Below are 16,279 nucleotides of genomic sequence, written 5' to 3'. Positions count from 1 at the left end.
TTTTACTGATGCTTAATGAAGACAAAAGCTGCGTCTGTGTTTTCCTACCACCTCTCTTCTTCCTAAGTGTTGTAAACCAACTGAACCTCTTCTCAGAGAAATTCAGCAAGACTGATGGACAACTCAGAGATAACCGCATGAAGCCAATAATCCTGAGGATCTAAAATAGTCTTCTATAATACAAATTGATTTGTTATTCAGTTAAAGCACCACAATAAAATAGTAAAAATGAAGCAAGCCTATCATTTATTTTAAATACCCAAAAAATTACTTTCTAAAGGTCACATCAACGGAGGCTGTTACATTAGTTACAATATTTTTTCAAATATGGCATTTCTGCTGTAAACATTGACCCAGTCTTTGTATAATTTCACAGGGATATTCTTTTATTTTCTTACCTATGGGGAAGCTCTTAAAGTAGATCTTTAAAAATTCACCTGTGCTCAGATACACAAAGTTCCAAAATACAGATCAGACAAGAAAGTTTGAAGGCTTAACCAGACTTGGGAAGAAGTAATATCAGAGTATAAGACAGTCAAACATGAATATAGTAAAATGAATGTACACATTATGAGAACAGATGAGTTAATACACACAGAACACACATGAAGAAACAGGCATTATTTGTTTAGTCAAGTTCATTTTTAAAATTTTCTCTGTAAATTTAAAAAGTCAGTTTTATTTAAAGATAAACAGAAATCAGGGTAAATTGTTATCACATATTTATAGAAGAAAGATATAATAAAGATGATAACAGAAACATTTTTACATATCGAAGAATGCACTTTAAATTCCTTAAATTAAAATATATTCTAATTTTTCTGGGCATGGTGGCCCACTCTTATGATCCCAGAATTCGGAAGCCTGAGACAAAAGGATTGTGGTTTGCGAACTACCTCAGCTACTTAGTGATATCCTTTGCAACTCAGTGAGACCCTGTTCAAAAAAAAAAAAAAATAGGGCTAGGGGTTTAGCTCAGAGCTAGAATACCCCTAGGTTCCATCCTCAGTACCTCAAAAAAAAAAAAAATATATATATGTGTGTTGTGTGCAAAAAAAAAAAAATATATATATATATATATATATATATATATGTGTGTGTGTGTGTGTGTATACATATATACATACGCTAATTCTGTTTTTACATAAATATTAATTATTAAAAGTTACTCAGCAAAATATATAATAATTTAGCATATCTTATCTGTTGATATTCAATGTATTATTTTAAGGGTGTTTACATTAAATAACTGTTTTCCTGACTGTGAGGGTATTATTGTCTCTTTATTTAACACACAGATGAACTTTTATTAGATAACTGCTTTCCTGCATGTGAGGGCATTATAGCCTATTTATTTAACACAAGCATGAGTTTCTAGTAAACCTAGAAGGCACAGTGCTTCCAAATTACTCTTGTTGCCATTTTAATCTGTTTATACCCTCATTTAGACCTCTGTATTTGCAATTATTCCGGATTCATATTTCACAGTTCTCTTAATCTGTAATCCATGGAACAGAAAGTGAAACACCTACATAAATTATTAGTTTCATGAAAGTAGTGCACAAAGTGTCAAGTGTGTAACTCACAAGGACAGGGTTAATGAGAAATGATGAATGGAGAGATATTCAGAGAAAAAGAGTTGAGGAATTGCCTCATGAATAAGTAAAATACAGAAATGTGAATTATTTTTATACTTATATTGATGTGCATATACAGATAGTTGATATATTTGCTTTACATTCATATCCATATTCTTTTAAAATTATTGTGGAATAGAATGCAATAATTCTGCAATGCTTTTAAAATCATAATGCACGGTCTACTATCTCCCCCTTGTTCTAAATGTAGATTGTTGATACTGAGTTGCTCTGGGGTTCCTTCTGCTTGCTACTATGGTGGTGTTGATGGGTTTCAGGTGTTAATGTCAGGTGTTCTATCTACCACTATCTTTATAAAGAGTTAGCCCAATAGTGTGGGGAAAATAGTTTATGACCTATGCATTTTTTAAACCTTGATGTGCAGTCTATTGAACATTTCCTTCTATCAGCTGTTAGTTTTATTTTCTGGTTGTCCTTTTCTGTGGATCACCTCTCTGATCTAATCTTAGCCATAGAGATTTAGAGCTGACAGCACATTTATGCATGGGGAAGTAGTGTTGTTTTCAAAGGTGAGGGTCAGGTGAGGGGGAGCAGCTGGTGTGATGGGTAAAGGAGGTTTGTAAAGTAGAGGAGATAATCAAGTTGAGTAAGAATTTAAGAATAATAAGGTAGTATCTGTTGGAGATGAGAGATAGTGCATATATAGTAGGATTCTTGTAGTCAGTGTAGAGATTTTAGGTATAGAAATATAAAATAGCTTGAATATAGAACAAAAAGATACAGAAAGAGGAAAAAAGTAGAGAGAAAGAAAGAAATGGGGGATGAAGGTAACAAACAGGCAGAAAAATCAACCAACTAACAATATTAACTCTAGCAAATCAATGACAAAACCGACCAAACCAAAATCCAAAAAACAAAACAAAACAAAACAAACAAAAAAAACCAAGGACAGTGAAAGAAAAAAACTTCTGGAAATTTACAAATACAGGGCCTACTTGATGTCTACAGAGATACTTTCAGCCATTTAATGTCTATTCACTGTAGTAGGTTCTGGAACATGTTCCAATATCCCTCATTTTCTCAGTAACTTATTGTCAGTTTTTGGACCCGCTTTCTAAGTGCTTGCACCCCTCTAGTACCTCTCACCACTTGTGTTCATGTTTCAGGACACTGGGTGTCACTGTAAATGAGTTCCGTGTAAGTGCAGGGCTCTGTGCTTTCCGGCCCTGGGCCTGCACTTTTCTACCCACACTGGCGGAGGGGTCCAATGTACTCTCAGAGTGATCCCTTGGGCTTTAAGGGCCTTTCCTGTGTCTGTAGTTTCTAGCCTGACCGCCAGACCTTAGCCAGGGCAGCCACCCGCTGAGGAAAAGGAGGAACCAGGAACGAGGTTACCTTACTGTCCTGTGGGCTGGGTTTCTGGAGGGAACAGTGAGCAGCTGCGGGTGCCGGCTTCCGGTGAGCACACTTGGTCTTTTGGGTCTTTTTCTCCATCCCGGAAGCATAGTGCCGGTTGGCTGAGATGCTGAGGCTCTGCTGCTGCTTATTTCACCTCCTGTCCTTGGTTTTCTTGCTGGAATTTATTGAGCCTGCAGAGCCGGAAGTTGCAGTTTGGGAAGACGGCAATGATGGTACCAGGCACCCAGCCAGGTTAGTTGCATGCTTGGCTGCTTTGCTGTGGATCTCATATCTCGACTATTGGATTTTATTCTGCCATGGCTCTTTTATTGGTGTTTTTGTTTATATGTATCTTCGCTGCTTTTTTTTTTTTTTTTTTTTTTTGGACAAAAAGCTGCTTTCTAAACCAGGCACCATGGTGGTTCATGCTTGTAATCACAGCATTTGAGAGGTTGAGACCAGAGGATTGCGGTTCTTGGACATCCTCAGCTACTTAGTGAGGCCCTTTGCAACTCAGTGAGACCCTGCTTCAAAAATAAAAAGACTAAGATGAGCTTGGTGGTGCAGGCTTGTAATCTCCGCGCTTGGGAGGCAGAGACAGGAGGATCCTGCTGGTTTGAAACCAGCTTCGCTGGCTTGAGAGACCCTGTTTCCAAATTAAAAAAAAAAAAAAGTATGTATATATAATAGGTCTGGGAGTGTAGCCCAGAGGTAGAAGGGTTTCCAAGAATAAATAAATAAATAAAATATAAATAAATAAAAAGACTAAAAAAATAGGACTGGTGGTATATCTTAGAGGTGCCATACCCCTGGGTTCCATCCCTAGTACCACACACACATACACATGCAGAAAGCTGGCTTCTTGGTACTTAATTTTTGTTTGTTACAGCTATTAAGATGTGCTGCGTCCCACAGTTTGCATATTCTCTCCTAACAATTCCATATAATTTTAAGTAAACTTTGGTAAAGAGAATCAGAGGCTCTAAATAAGAAAGTTATATATTACATTTTGATTGGTCTCATAACCATAGGATTGCTGCTCAAAATATACTTTTTAATACTTTGAAATAATAGGTTAGTTGAATTGAATTTGCATATAGTGCTGGTTATGTGTTTAAATGATATTGAAATAGAAAGGCTTAGTCATTGACATTAATAGTGGTCTCTTAATGTCCCAAATATCCTCCCAAATTATTTTTGGTCAACATAAGTTAAAGAGAAAATTTAAAGTTTTTTCTTCGTTTAAAATTAATGTTCTAACACCTATGGTTTCAAGGTCGAGGTAACAAGAAAGTAGACAATACTTTTCACTGTGACTTGATGTAGAACCACCTTATCTTGGCATTTCTAAGAATTATCTAGAATAAAGACTGTAATACCCACTGACCTATGGATGTCAGACAGCCTGGATAATGCTGGCCTGGATAAATGGCACATATATTATACAGTTTTTTTTGTTTTTGTTTTTTGTTTTTGGCGGGTCTGGGGATGGAACCCAGAGGCATTTAACCTCTGAGCCACACACCCCCTGCCCTATTTTTTATTCTTTATTTTGAAACTGGGTCTCACTGAGTTGCAGAGGGCCTCACTAAGTAGCTGAGGCTGTCGGCGAACCGCAATCCTCTGGTCTCAGCCTCCCAAATACTGGGATTACAAGCATGCACCACCATGCCCAGCTTATTATAAAGTTTTTAAGTTTTGAGATTTGGAAGCCTACACTGAGTTATTGCTATTACATTAAATTAAGTTAAATTGAGTAAGTAGCATGGCCTCCAGGTGCTGCTGCGGGAAGCTCTGTGAAGGGCTGGCCTCTCTGCTGGTCTGTGTCTTCTTTATTCCTCATTACTCACTCCAAGCTGAATAGACAGGGGTGCCCTGGAGCCAAGACACAAGCTGGCAACAGTGATGAAAGCTAAATGCTGAGATACTGAGCATCTGTCCTCCTGTTTAAGCTTAGCCAGGTCCTTTCAAGTCTGTTTAGACAGCTTACTGGGTTAAGTAGTTTGCATTATTTTTGCAATAAATTAATGGAAAACCTAACAATTACTTGTTTTGTTTCTTACTATGTGTATATAAACCAATACAAAAAGTTTGGCATAGTTTTTTTTCCCCCTACCTTTTTATATAGCCCCTTAGCATTTTCAGAATGCTGTAAATTTGATAATATATGAGGTGAATGATATTTTAGAAAGTTATTTTGTATGGCATTTATTTTGTTTTATCTCATAGTTGTCAGCACAAAAATAAAATAACATTTCTCTTATTTAAAAATAATAAGCTAAATGATCCTTTCTTCTTAAATGAAAATCTATCTCTGGAAGAGAAAGGCTATTGTTAACTTTAAGAAGACTTATATTTGCTCAAATTTTCAAGTAATATTTCCTCACAAAAAGTGCTTCTCTAAGAAGACATATTTTCTCAAATTTTCAAATAATATTTCCTCACAAAAGTGCTTCTCTTTGTAGTATTTTTCTTTTCAGTATTTTTCTTTTGCTTAAAAATCTTTAATGAATTTGAACTCTACTTTTTCTGTATATTTAGACCTATAATTCATTGGTAAAAATGCAATTCTTTTATTTTTTTACATTTATTATATCATAGAGGTTAACTGAAGTCAGCCTTCAAATAGCTATGATGGCTTTTTATTTTTTTATTATTTATTTATTTATTTATTTACTGATTTAGTGGGGTTCCTGGAAGCCCTCCAACCTCCGGGCTACACTCCCAGACCTATTTTTACATTTTTATTTGGAAACAGGGTCTCCTAAGCCAGCGCGCGCGGCTGGCTTCGAACCTGCGCGATCCTCCTGTCTCTGCCTCCCAAGCGCGGGGATGACAAGCGTGCGCCACCACGCCCGGCTTTATTTTTATTTTTATAATATACTTTTATTGGTGCTCTGTCATCTCACATGATCATGAAGTTCAGAGTGACTTTATACCTCTCAGTATTAACTCCTATCCCATTCCCTCTTCTTAATAAGCATTGTGTTTTTACTCTGAGCTTAATCTTTAAAAGTTTGAGTTATTTTCTGGAGGAAATATTGCTTGCCATGATGTCTTCTCACATGAGCTGTCACAATTGTCCAGTTGGCACATAGTGGTCCAACTTGCTTTAGTTCAAACTAGAGAGACCACAGTTCTTTCAAAGGAAAGTGAGTATTTGAATAGTGATTTGCTTTGGTTAATTATACTATCCTGTGTTATATTAAATGTGTTTAGTACAATAAAGAGTATGTTTCTTTTAACTCCTTTTTCTTCTAAAACTTATTTGAATTTCACTCAGCTAATGTTTATCCCAAATATTGTCATTGCACATTTACTTATTATTTAAATAAAGGTTGGGATGTGTTCTAGACCATCCATTTCTCCCAGCACCTTTGAAGCAGTCACATTCAATAAAAGATTGTTTTAGAGAGAGACTAAGGCAACTCTAATATTATATCAGTTCTTGGAAAACTCTCTAAACCAAAATATTTAGAACTAAGATACTGAAGCACTTCTCCTTATGTAGTATTATAACTAAAATTTCATGTCAATTCATTAGATGAAAATTTTGAGTCAACGCTGGGTTTAGTGGTGCATGCCTATATCTTAGTATTTGGGAGACTGAGACCAGATCACAGATTTGAGAGTAACCTCAGTAACTTTGTGAGACATTCAGTAACTTAGAGAAAACCTATTTCAAAATAAGTAAATAAATACATAAAATAGGGCTTGGGTGTAACTCAGAGGCAGGATGCTCCTGGATCTAATAGACAATACCGCAAAAATACATATGTCTCAAAATGTTTTATGAGATATATTGAATGTTAATAATGCTATGTATTTGGAGACAGTAGGGAGAAGGGCTTCTAGCTACTGGGAGTTACTTAAAGTAATTTTTTTTTTAGAATTTTTGCTGTACAAGAAAAAAAAAGAATTGGGGCTAATCTCATACTATTTAAAATTCCACATGTAATCTGTCTTTCCACTTAAAGAAGTTTACTGAACAACAAAATAAAAACTCTAGAAACCAACTAGTGATACTTTTAAAGAGCCATCTTCAACATATAGTATATGCTTATTTATCTGTGCATGTGATTTTTATACAGATCGGCCAAGAAAGAGAAAATTATATTTCCTGATTCCATTTTTAAGTATACCTAGTTTTAGTCACAACTTGGGTAACTGAACTAAAGCAAATCTGTAAGTAACATTGTAGAATCGATTAAAAAATTTAGAGAACGTTCAGATCCTGTTTTAGAAGCAGAATATAGTCTGAATTATTGACAATGTCTGTGTTGAAAGAAACGAGGCTTATTGAAACTAATTATTTATTGAAAATAAGTATAGCTGCAATTTGCAGAAACATGATTACGATCCTCAATGCACTTGCTATTTGTCAATAGTTATTTCAGTGCCTCAGTGAAAGAATAATTTTGTTGGCATCATCAGTGTTTTAATTAAACTTTCATGCCTAAACAGTCCAACTTGAGGATAAATTTACCTTTTCCATAGAGAGAATTGAATTTAGGAGCAGATCTCTAAATTGCTGTTTGCTTTTTTTTCTAAATATAAAGACACATTTTTTCATCAATATTTTTGACAGCTTTAGATTGAATTCAGACTCACAAGATTTTCTGCAGATGTAAGGTTTCCAAAGCTATTGCTTTTGTGATTTGGCACAGTGTATTACAAATGTCTTGTTTTCTCTCTCACTTCTTTTTCTTTTACCCTGTCTGAAGACATTCTTTGCACATTAATGCATTTTTTCTAAGTTCAGCTACCTTTGCTGTTATCAAGGAATATGACATATTATCTTGTGCTCAGATTTTGTTCCGTTCTGTGGTTATCCTCCTCTACAATGCTATTTACACTTTTTGGAGTATAAGCCTGTTGGGGTTTCTCTGAATAGTTAGGACAGCATGTATTAATAAACAATGTAATTCAATTTGCTTCCTACAAAACTACTTATTTGTAGTATCCTAGAAAAATACAAGTAAACTGTCATGATGATTAGGACAATAATTATTTCAGTTTAGGCTCAGCTGGGTTGTAAATAAATTAATGAATTAGCAAACTGCACATACTTTTTAGTTATCATAAGGTAAGAAATGCAAAGGCTTGTTCAAGACATAGATGGTGAGGTTTAATAAAGCTTCATTAAAATATTTTTATGACAATTCATTTTTTATTATTTTAGTAAATTAGATAATGTTTTAAAATTGCACCTTCTCTAGGTTTAACATTTAAAAAGATACCTAAAATAGCATTAAGTGATTAAACTTATATGGTCACAGTCTTTGAAATTTAATGTAATTTTATTACATGCAAGACTATAGCATAAGTTATATGAAAATGTCTAAAGCATTCATAATTATTAACCTATATTTTTTTGCCATAGAAGCCACAAATACTTTTGTGTTTACCACATATGGCTATAGCACAATTATAGAATATTTTTCTTGATGTCAATTTTTGTAGACCTTTTGATTCATGACAGATGACAAGGAAACGACATGATTGGAATAGTAATTAGGTAAATGTTTCCGGGCAATTTGATAAGCAAAAGACCTAGAAGCTAATCCACGTTTCTTTTGATAAAATTGAGAGAATACTTTCAATAATTCTCATACAATTCCAGATAATATTTTATCAAATTACTAAGGCAAGAAGGATGATTGGGAAAGTTTGGGTACTAAATAAAAATAAAAAGCTTGCTGGGCTTGGTGGCTCATGCTTGTAATCCTAGTGTTTGGGAGGCTGAGACAGGATGATCGTGGTTTGTGGACAGTCTTAGCTACTTAGTGAGGCCCTCTGCAACTTTAGTGAGATCCTGTTTCAAAATAAAGAATAAAAAATAGAGCTGGAGGTGGAGCTCAGAGGTAGAATGTCTCTGGGTTTCATCCCCAGTACCACAAAAAGAAAAGAAGTCCTAGAAATCTATTGCACAATAGAGTGACTACGGTAAAAACTATGAACCGTGTGTGTAAAAAGATAGAAGAAAGGGCTTTGAATGTACTATAAATGATAGGTGTTTAAAGTTACAGACAAGCTTACCTTCATTTGAATGTTGAAATAAATATATATACACATATGTATGTACATATATATAAATATTACATATGCCATAGGTATGGACAACTATATTTTGTGTTTACAAAATGTAACCCATATATATGTACAATTTTTTTTACATTTTATGTATTATTTAAAGCAAATAGAAAGTAACTCAAAATATATGATAACATATAAAGTACACTATTTAGAATACATTTTCAATAATTTTTACTGAAGCTAAGCTTTATTATAAGTTAAAACTTACCCAGGTAAGGTTATGAATAGAAATTAAATAGAAACACTTATATTTTAAACTATAAATATTTTCATTATTGAGAAAGACAAAATATTTCTCCAACTAAATAAAAAATATGTATTTATTTTGCCTGGGATTTTTTTTGTTTTCTTTGAGTTATATGAATGACATTTCAGAATAATTGCCTCTGCTTAATATTTTAATTATATAATTTAGGATTGATAGGACGTCAATAGTTATTGGATTTGCCATGATGAAAAAGAAGGAAAACTATATCACTGACTTAACAAAATGTAACAGTTTTACGAAAGAAAACAATCAGATGAAAAATCATTGGTTTTAGATGCATTTAGAGGAAGAATAGAATATGATGGATTCCCTTTTTAATGATGTTTAGTTTTTAATAATTTCTGACAATAAAATAATGAGTCAAAAATTATTCAGTCCCTACTTTCAATAAATATCGTGCTAGTGAGAGAAATGGGTGTCAATAAAAATAACACTTCAAATAAATATAACATAAGTATATTAATTTCTATTGACACATTTTGAACAGTGGAGCAGCATGTTCATTTCTGCTTGGGTATGGAATATGAATTTTCATTTAGATAAAAGATCATTTTAGCTACAGAGAAATATTTCAGTTGAGCAGTCAATCATATCAGATGTGAAGTGACCCATATTGAAGTTAATTCAAGAGATAGGTAAGAGATAGAAATAATGTGACTAAATTGTGGATTGCACATATCCATTTGGGCAGAGAGAGTTTTCAAAGATAACTTCTGATGTGTTAGTTTACTTTAATGGCTGTGTAATGAACACATTAACCAAGTCATGAAGGCTGAACACTTTACATTTTTGAATTTGTTGAAACACATGCACTTAAATGAGTGAAGCTCAATGCCATAGGTGTGGAATAATGGAAACATATTTAAACCTACCTTACAACCAATTAAATATCTGAACGTGAGTAAAGTTACCTGGGGAGAAACCGCAACAAAAGAAATGAGTCCATGACCCAGCACTGACTCATAATATCTACAAAGGTCTAGCCAATGAAACCTGCTCACAAAAATTATTACTAGTTAGAATCAGCAGAGAGACCAAGGAAAGCCAGAAAATCATTGTTCTCAGGAATCAAAGGAGAAGAGAAATTTAAGGAAAAGGGTATGATATCAATGTTGCTAAGAAGTGTAAGAAGAAAGATGAACACTAAAGAAATGCCTTTCAAATATTTCGCAACTGCAGTGAGAACTGGTTTATCGGAAACAGTGAAGCGGCACACAGACACGAATGAGGGAGAAAAATCACAGTTGAGAAAATGAAGTTGTATTTTTAAAAAATTTTAACTATAAAAGAAAAAAGTAACTAAAGTCCCATGATTGAAGTTTTGATTAAAAGTTAAATGTATTTAAAATGATGGAGTGGACCAATGAACAGGGAAAGTTTGCATAAAAATTGATTTAAGGAATGAAAAAGAGAGAGAGAGCAAGAGAGAGAGAGATCACTAAAAATGCAGCATGTAGTTACAGAACCCAACAGGCAAATATAAAGCTTGTTTTAATGAATGTTAATGAGATTCACTAAAATCTAATATATACTACCATAAGAGCATTAAGTATTTACAAAAATTTTAAACAATTGGATGTGCAATGAATACGATAAATTATTTTTACTTACTTATTTATTTTTATATTTTTATGGGTTCATTATAGTCTCACACCCTAAAGTTGTTCAGAGTGATAGTGACATACATGCCGACGCCAATTGGTGAATTTTTTTTTCTGGGTCTCTTCTCACTCACACTTTTAAAATATAAAAGAAGTCTGGGAGTGTAGCCTGGTGGTAGAAGGGTTCCATTCCAAGTAACACACACACACACACACACACACACACACACACACACACACACACACACACGTTCCTTAATAACCCCCCTCAAATCTCTGAAAATTAAAACAGGAATTAATGCAATAGCATTAAACTAGAATGCAAAAGACCTGACAGACTGGGAGAAGATCTTGCCAGCTATTCCTAAAAGACTAATATGTATAATATATAATATACAAAATATTAATTATTTTAGTTACAATAAAGCAACTTGAAATATTGAAAAATTTATTCATAATTTGACCACATTATTAATATTGTGAAAGTGGTCATGGTGGTATGTATTTGTAACTCAAGTTCTTGGGAGGCTGAAACAGGAGGTTCACAGGTTCTAGGACCATTTCGGGAACATCGAGATACTATCAGCAGCATAGCAGCCTACAAAGAACCTGTTAAATAAAAAGTTTTTACCTGTGCCTGTGTGTTGAAGTGTTGGACCTCTGCACTCTTCAAAAAGCTGCATAGTTTCTGGTCTGATTTTCAAGTCTTTCCTCCATCGTAAATTGACTCTTGTGCAGGGTGAGAAAGTGGAATTTATTTCCATTTTTCTGCATATAGTCAATCAGTTTTCCCGATACTATTTATTGAAGAGGATATATTTTTACCAGTGTATGTTTTTGGCTTCTTTGTCAAAAATCAGTTGGCCACAATTGTCAAGATGTCTTTCTAAGTTTTCTATTCTGCTCCATTGATCTATGTGTCTGTTTTTCTGCCAGTTTCATGCTGTTTTTATTGCTATGGCTTCATAGTATAGTTTAAAGTTAGGTAGTATGATGCCTTCAGCATGGTTTATGTTGCAGAGCACTACTTTTGCTGTTCTGAGTTTTTATTTTCCAAATGAATTTAAAGGCTGATTTTTTTTGTCTGGGAGAAATGACCTTGGTTATTTAATGAGTATTGCGTTGAATTTGTACATCACTTTTGAAAAAATGCTCATTTTGATGTTTATTCTGCCTATTCAAAAACATGGGGGATCTTTCCATTTTCTAAGGTCTTCTTTTATTTTACTTCAATGGTTTATAATTTTTTTTGTAGTGGTCTTATCTATTTCATTTTCTTGTGGGATATTCTAAGTGAAAGTGTTTTCTGGATATATTTTTCTATTGGACTTATGGTTACCATAGAGGAAAGCTACTGATATTTGAAGATTTATTTTTATCCAGACACTTTGCTGAATTTGTTGATCAGTAAGCTTTTTAGTTGAGTTTGTTGGGTCTTCTAGGTATAGTATCATGTCATCTGAAAGTAGTGATACTTTTAGTTCTTTTCCTATTAATACTACTTTTATTTTCTTTCCTTGCCTTATTGCTTTGGCTAGATTATCAATTACTGTATTGAAAATAAGTGGTGATAATGGAATCCTTGTCTTGTTTCTTTTTTAGTGGGAATTCTTGCAGTTTTTTTTTCTATTCATATGATGTTGGCTGTGGTCTTATTGTATATTTCCTTTATGATGTTGATGTATGTTTCTCTTATTCCAATTCTCTGCAGTGCTTTTAGCATAAATATGGAATTGCATTAAACTAAGGAGCTTTGGTACAACAAAAAAAGTATTATCAAGAACCTCAACAGAGAGCCAAGAGAATGGAAGAAAATTTTTGTGATTTATTCCCCCACTGAAGATTAATATCTAGAATATACAGAGAACTCAAGAAACTCACTGCTGAGAAAACAAATATCCCCCCCAAAAAATTGGTAAGTGAACTAAATAGACACTTCACAAAAGAAGAAATTCAAATGGACAAAAAATGTATGGAAAAATGGTCAATTTATTAGCAATCAGAAAGATACAAATCAACCCTGAGATTTTACTTAACTCCAACTAAAATGGCAATCATTCAAAACACAGTAAATGCTGGTGAGGATGTAGTGAAGAGGGATCTCTCATACATTGTTGGTGGAATTGTAAATTAGTGCAACCACTTTGGAAACAGTATGGAGGCTCCTCAGAAGAATGGGAACAAACCTACCATATAATCCAGCAGTACCACTTCTGGGTATCTACTCAAAAGAATGGAAACCAAACTTCCAAATTAATGCATGTGCATCTTTGTTTATAGCTACAGAATTCACAACTGCCAAACTTTGGAACCAGCCAAGATGTCCGATAACAGATGAATGGATTAGGAAACTATAAGATATCTACGCATTGGAATTTTACCCAGCCATAAAGAAAGACACAATTATATCCTTTCCAGGGAAATGGATGGACCTGAAGAGCATCATGCTAAGAGAGATTAATTAGTCACAAAAGTATGAAAATGTATGCTCTCTCTAATATGTGGAAGTTAGGGGAAAGAAAAGGGCATAAGAAGAACTCTAGCTGAAGGAGGAGAAACCAAAAATGAGCATATAAGGCAGCTTAACTGGGGGTTTCCAGAGGGGGCAAGAAGGAAACTCCTTAATGCATTCAAAAACGTGTCAAAGTCAGTCATTACACCAAACATGAGAAGGAGGGAGGGAGAAGGGAATGGGGTGGGAATTGGGAAGGGCAAAATGAGTGATGTGTGCATGTATGCCTTAACCATCTTGTATTCCATTAAGATGTATGACTACAATGTACCAATAAATATTTTTAAGAAAAGAGAAAGATAAATTTATTTTTCTTTGTGTAGCTCAGTGCTAGAATATCCCTCCATGCAAAAATATCTCTCCGTGCTAGTATGCCCCCCAGTGCTAGTGTACCCCTCAGTACTAGTATACCCCTCGGTTCAATCCCCTGTAAAATACATAAAAATTATTGTGAGATACACTGCAAATTTTATCAACACATATAATCTGCTTTCAAATTCTTAATTATTTTAATATTATAATCTAAAAAGTATGAGAGCATATATAAAGTAAGCACAGGAAAAGTTATAGAAAACAGTAATGGATCATAGATCATTTTTAAGGATACACAAAATATCAACATGTTTATTGCCAAGTATTTAAATATAAGGTTTAACAGAAAGTACTTCACTTGTTATGTGTGTATACAAACATAACAATATTATGTATGAGAAAAAGAAAAAAGTGGGGTGGAATCCCAAGGAAAGTTCACCAAGTATTGTGTGCATATATATGTCTCTATCACCCTGAAATTTGTTATGATGTGTGTTTACAGTGCATCAATAAAAGTATATTAAGAGACTTTAGCTCTGCATGATCAATTACATGCCTTTAGATCTTTTTTATATTATACATACTGTAGTCAAGTAATTTGTACAAATTTCCATTAAAATTTAAACTTGTTAATACCTCACCTCACTGCACACTTTAATCTTCTCATTATGCATTTTTCAGTATACTCTCAAGAGCTTATATTGTTTTTTAAATAATATTCATAATGTATTGTATCTAAGAAAAGCAATAGAGAGAACCAAGTTTATTTTCTATCACTCATTTTCATGTTATGGCATTACTCATGTAAATTTAATATCTCATAAAGGAACAAAATACATCTATTAACATTACAAATAATGATTCAGGAGAAATGAGTCAAGAGTTATGAATGAAATACCTTCTGTAAGTGGGCAATTGGATTTTAATGTTTTAGTATTTATAATGTACAATTCCAGGCACCCACAGAACCATACAGAGATAGATGCTGACATTTTGTCTTCCTTTCTTCTAGAATAAAAGGTATTATAGATCATTTGAGGACAAGACAAATCCAAATTAATGTTTGCAATGTTTCTTGAAAGTTTTTTTATTTAATTTTTAATATTCCCACAGTCAGCATGATTTTATTCTGGCTTGGAGAATATGTGGAAACAGCTGAACTTTAGCCCTTAGATTTATCCAAGTTTCATTTAGAAATAAGAATGATTCTCTTCACTAAAAAAATTTATGAAAGGTAATTTTAATATACCCTTAAAATTCAAAATCATGATTGTTTCCTTATAAAAATACATATTCAAAATTTTTCTATGACTCATAAAATATTTGAACTAAGCATCTTTATGTATTTGTATCACATTTTCTTTGTATTTATTGTTAGATTCCTATCCTCTCCCCTGCACACTTTTTCAAAACCTTATTATTTTGTCACAGTGTAGGACTGAAACTTTCAGTCTACCATTATAAACATATTTCTCAGTGACAGGGTAGAAACTAGACTTTGGCAGTCTATGAGTTATGTTGAAAATTCTTGGGTAAAATTTTCCAAAACTTAGACAGATGTTGTGGTACATGCCTGTAATCCCAGTACGAGATAGGAAGATCACAGGTCTTGTAAGGCCCATCTCAGAAACTTGGAGACCTTCATCAACTTGGCAAAACACTGTTTCAAAATGAAAAGAAATAAAATGGATTGGGAGTGTGGCTTAGATATAGAATGTCCTTGGGTTCAATATTTAGTACCAAAAAAAAAAAAAGATAAAACTTACAAAAGATCTTCATTTTAAGTTAAGCTTTTTTTGGTACCTAAATTAATTTTGTTCTATAATTTAATAAAAATATGAAAATATGAAGATATTATTATGTATAAATTGTTGCTCTAGGATTAAAAATACATTTAGCTAAAACCAGCATAGACTAAAGCTTACATTTAAGACAAAAATATACAAGAATAAATGGCTGCACACTTTCTTGATTAATAAATATGATAGCCACAACAAAAGAAAAATACAGTGGTATGGGCAGATGTACCAGGTTGCCCAAATCTAGTCTGGAGCATCAGAAAAGACTTTGTAGGCGATGCTGTTAAAGAGAAATGCAGGTGTCATTTTAAGCAAAAATTACATTATGCATACAGTCTGGGGCAGGGCAAAATAAACTGTGCTAACAGAGAGAACGGATGTATTTTATTTATGGCATGGAAATGTTTATGAGATCATCTTCCTTTGTTCGGTAGGAAAATTTCTTTTAAACTACATCAGCATTGAGCAGCTAGTAGAGGTTCAACGTGTTCTGATTTCTTGCCATGTCACTGTCTTGGTCAACATTCTCACTGATTTAATCCAAACCAACTAACCACACAATTTAGAGGAAGAAAATTTACTTACTCTTGATTTTCTGGAGATTTTGGATTCAGTCCATGTGAGGCCAGGGTTTGTGAAACTCAGGGCAAGACATTACAAAATGAGAGAGAGAGAGAGAGAGAGAGAGAGAGAGA

This window comes from Muscardinus avellanarius (genome assembly GCF_963383645.1).
Source record: "Muscardinus avellanarius genome assembly, chromosome: 6".
Taxonomy (NCBI): Eukaryota; Metazoa; Chordata; class Mammalia; order Rodentia; family Gliridae; genus Muscardinus; species Muscardinus avellanarius.
This window is presented reverse-complemented; position numbering follows the sequence as displayed.